This window comes from Ochotona princeps, unplaced genomic scaffold (genome assembly GCF_030435755.1).
Source record: "Ochotona princeps isolate mOchPri1 unplaced genomic scaffold, mOchPri1.hap1 HAP1_SCAFFOLD_101, whole genome shotgun sequence".
Taxonomy (NCBI): Eukaryota; Metazoa; Chordata; class Mammalia; order Lagomorpha; family Ochotonidae; genus Ochotona; species Ochotona princeps.
This window is the reverse complement of record NW_026699444.1, coordinates 395,451-400,362: the sequence shown is the minus strand read 5'-3', so window position 1 is coordinate 400,362 and position 4,912 is coordinate 395,451. Positions and strand designations below refer to the sequence as shown.

At 37.4% G+C, this 4,912-nt stretch overlaps 1 long non-coding RNA gene across 1 annotated transcript; it reads right to left on the bottom strand.

Annotated features, from left to right (window-relative positions):
* Positions 1–500: 500 nt before the first annotated feature.
* Positions 501–4,550, bottom strand: LOC131479210 (uncharacterized). Its single transcript, XR_009244774.1, has 3 exons — positions 4,510–4,550; positions 2,406–2,443; positions 501–671 (listed from the first exon to the last, which is right to left on the bottom strand). It is a non-coding gene; the product is annotated as an uncharacterized LOC131479210 (long non-coding RNA).
* Between the last annotated feature and the right edge of the window lie 362 nt (positions 4,551–4,912).

Below are 4,912 nucleotides of genomic sequence, written 5' to 3'. Positions count from 1 at the left end.
TAAAAATGAATTTAAACATGAGTTGGTATTGGCACAAAAAAATTACATCCATGCATATATTTCTCTGGTATATATTTTCATGAAATTTTTTCTGAGATCTCTGAATATTATGTTTATATTAACAGAGACAATCTCATAAAAAAGTTTATCAAAATACATACTAAAAAATCTATGCATAGATTTAAAGTTTTTGTACCAACTCAGCTCACTTTTTAAATTCATTCTTACAGTTTTTACTTTATCTTAAAACATTCCTTATGTAGGAACTAGAAATCCCCTTGAGTAATGACGATGAAAACTGAAGGGTGACATTAACTGAGCTGATATTTTGGAACAGCTTATTACTCTGTGTGCTGTTTAAAGTCTCTCAATGCTAAAAGAAAAAACTGAGTTTGTAGTGATTCCTATGTTGTTAACAAAAAAAAAAATTGGCTATTTCTGGGCATAAATTTCATCCCAATTTTGAATTTTTGCATTTTCTTCTTAAAAACAGAGTTTGGGTTAATATTGAAATTTAGAAAATTAGACATACAAAAGTGTGGAAAATACTAAAAACTGAATAGGCGGAACAGAAGAGCTGTGTGGCCTTCTACTAGATGTGTCTTCTGTCCGTAGGATTTCTTGAGCCTTCTTGCCAATCATTTGGTCTTCCAAGTTGCCAGGATGTTTCTCTGTTGAAGAAAAAACCAGAAAGAATGTTCTGGTTAATAATCATCTCACAGTGTGGAAGCACCCTGAATCCTGCTTTAAGGACTTTCACCAAAGATTTCCTCCAAGCAATGAAGGGACTATCAAACCATTGCCAATAATCAGCAGTTTGAGGAGTAGGTGTTAGAACTGTTGCAGGGAAGGTAAAGAAAGAAGTCCTAAGGAATCATGCCAAATGAACCCTTCAGTGACTGACAAGACAAGGACAGGAGACATGGCGGTGAGCATGCCAGGATCACTCCTGGGATCCTCTCCAAATAGAAAACCCAGGTAAATCGCTGAAACTGAGTGTGGATCACATCTGGGAGTGGTGTTATTAATCCATTCAAGAAAAATGACTTTTTAAAAATTTATTTATTATTTTTAATTCATTAATTACATTGTATTATGTGACACAGTTTCATAAAAAGTCTCAGTGTCAAAGAGTGAAAAAATAGATTATTATAAATCCAGCCATAACACTCATCATGATGATGTTCATGGGGTTTCAGAACATTTAAGAAAAATACAAGTTGTGAGAAAAAAATGGATACTTAGTCTTTCTGATCCCAAATGAATTCATGTTCAAAATTCACACTACATAGGTTATCTTTGAATTCTGTGTTTGTAGAAAGCATTCACACTGAAGGGACCTGGCAGCTCAGCATGTTAACATTCAATGCTCAACTGTGAGACAATGAATCACTTGAAACAAAATGGTTGTTTTAGTTTTGGTAACTCAATTTTGTCCAAAGAACTGCATTCATTCTTCATGGACAGAAACAGAAGATGCCAAGCAAACTTTTTTTTAAATGCAATCATTCTAGAAAAAAAGTAGTTCTTAGTGTGAGGTTAAAAGATGTGCATAGCAAATTTAAAAACATAGGGAACAATGCCAACTCAGCTTCCGTCTTCAGTAACTCTGAAGGAAGGGGACAGTAGACAGGGGTGGGCCTACGCTACACTCAGGCTGACACCATCTCTCACTGTATAATTTGGTCATTGATTACACTTGAGCTTCTCTGTTTTGCATGTGTAGCTTAATTCCCTCTGCTAAAGAAAAACAAGTCATTTTCTTAGTATATTTTCAAGCAACAGTCTTGTATCAACATCTGAGCGCAGGAAAAAAAATAACAATTTGACCAAAATACAATATACCCATGATACTTGTGATGAGGATTTTAAGGAGGTTTCCAATTCACCATGGAAACAAGCTGATGAAAAAACTACAACTTATGAGAAGATAATGATTTGATACCTTTTGGACCAAAGTGACCCCCTATTGCATACTTCTTCACACATTTAACATTTTGTATTCAAATGTAACATTGTATCCCTAGAGTAAGAGCTACTCCTTGGAAAAGCCAGAGTGAGGACATAAAAAAAAAATAAACTAGTGGCTTGTAAACTGCAAATTCAGTGTTCTACTGACCACCAGGATGAGAGACATGAGGAGTAACAGGAGTCTTAGTTTAGGTGCCACATGCACAATTCTCTGCCAAGACACTGTACCACTTTAAGAAACTTAAGATTTCAAGCCAAGTTAGAAAAATGAAACATGCTGAAAAAGTAATCCTTTGACTGGCACACAGAGTATCCAGGAATTATGCTAAACCAGCTTTTTAGTACCACAGAGGGCCAACAGATGACATATGTGAGATCAAACAGAATCAGGCTAGGCTTGTTTGACATTGGGAGCTTTTGGTCGTTCAACATACCTGGCTCGGGCTCAATTCTGGCAGCTACATTACATGATCTGTTGAAGAAAAAACAAAACAAAACAAAAATTGTCAAAATACTTGTAGATCACATATCCAACTCCATATCTGACTGCACTGAAAGAACTTATTCAAAATCCATGCAGTACCAGTTCCTATTGCATACTGATACTTTTCTGATTATTTTCTGAGATTAGCTTATTAAAATATGTATACTAAAAAAAAGGATCATGGCTTTAATAACTTTTGAGAAAAAAATGTTTATAATTCACCCATTCTTTTCTTTTTCTTTCATTCTTGACTATCATTGGTATTAGTGACTTACACTTACTCCAGCAGGAACAAAAGGTAAAGAAAAACCAAATGGTCTGATAATCGGAAAAGTGCTGTGTCCACTGGTGTTCCACTGAGAGCTCAAGGAACTTGCAGCAGCCTGTTCGCCGTTCAGAGGTCCTGGGCTGGGTCAGACTCCATGTTTGGGGTCCTGGCTGCAGCCACCGTGACCACGTGGTGAGCTGGGCCTAGGCCTGCCTGGGCTCAAGAGGCTTCTCCCTTCCTGGTAGGTAGGCTGGGAGGGCATCTCTTGGGAAAAAGGCAGGCCCTGGCTCAGGACAGAAGAGCATGCAGGCAAAATGACGGTCTTTGTTTAGGGGCCTCATGGACAGTCCTCCTGAGATGAAGCGCAGGCCTGGCTTCCTCCCTCAGTGGATGATGCTTGTACAATCAGTGTTATTAAACAATGGGTGGTGTTCCAATGTGTATTTATTTATTCTGTTGCAGGAAAATGAAACTTTATTTAAAAATTTTACAGAAATAGATTCATCTAAGTATTGGACAGTGGTAAAATATTCTGAATCCCAGCATTATGCACTTATACTGAGGATTTTCATGAGAGTTTTGAGACCTCAGGCCAAAAAATTAAGGGTAGTACACATTACGATAGATAGATTTAAGCTTTTTCTTTAACAAAGTATATTTGTATTCTGGATTCCTTTTAAACATGTGTTATTTTTATCTTTGAATACCATTTGTGCAGAAAGAATTGGAGTTACACTACAATATCAAAGAAGGATAAAGACAGATAAGCCGAGTGCATCTGGTCATTTGGAGTGTGTCCATTTAGTATGCAACTGTAAGACAACGACGGAACAGCCTGAAGCAAAATGGTTACGTTCCACTGCAGCACGTGTTCCTATGGAATCCCATCCACTCCTCATGGACAAGGATTTACAGCAATGCTTGCAAAATGCTATGCAAGCATTTGAGAACCAGTAGTCCCTCATATGAGGTCAAAGGAAGTGACTGAGAAGTAAAATCCTAAAGAACATGCCAACTGTGCTCTTCCGGAGATCAGAACACACTAGACGCGGATGGGCCCACGCCCTAGGTCAGGTGTCAGCTCCCACTCAAAAGTTCTGGTCAGCCATTCTATGTGACACTGATCTTGATGGCAGTGCTGGTATCACTTCTTCTGCTAAAGCAAAGCCTGGAGTTTTCTCAGTATAGCTGAAGACAATATACTCATTTCAACCTTGAGTGGCAATGAAAAAAAAACATCAAAACCTGATAAACCCATGGGACTCATGTGGCTTCTGAGACACAACAGAGATAAGTTTACACAGTTACTGCTTGATGAAAATTTGATGTCTAGTCTGAATACTTTTGAGAGAAAAACGCCTGTATGCTAAATTTATTTTTAGATTTTACATTTTTGTCACTGATAGCATTTTTGTACTTGGCATCACAACCACACTTTGATAAAGCAAAAGACAAGGGATAAAGAAGCTGACAGTGCTGTTAGTGTTCCATAACAAGTGATAGGAAAACATTAAACTACAGCATGATCTCAGTTTGGCTGCCTCTTGGCTGATTCTCCCCCGAAGAACCCCTTCCTCCTTATGTGTAAGCTGCAGATTTCAAATGAAGCTAGAGAACTCAAACATGCAGGTTTTGATGGAGTTGCCTTTTGAGTTACATTAAAGCAAGCTCAAGGAAAATCAAAGAAAATGCTAAGGAAGTAGGCTGACTCGACTCTGTAGTGACTAAGAGATCAAGGGACAGAAGTCACCAATTGGCATTGAAATAATGTGTTCAGGCAACATACCTGACAAGACATCAGACTCCATCCTGATAGAACATCACCTGTTGAAAATGGGAGATAAAAAAAATTCTTAGTGTGTTTTTAAATATCATTTAACCAGCTGAAAACTGCAACACAATATTTTTCACCACAGACTTATTCTCACAATGTGGGTGTTTATGAGACTGCCAGCATACAACACACTCTATGAAAACTTATCCATAATAACAGTTTATAATTTTGAAAATCTCAGAGCAACACAAGTATTAATTTTAAATGCATCATGAGCTTTCTAATATTTCTCAGTCCAATTATGTCTTTACCAGTGTAGTTTACATCATTAAAGAACAAAGATAAATACATAGAAAAGGAAAGGTTATAGGAAGTAGAAAAGTGCCAAGTCATCATTCTGCTTGATCCGCGCAGT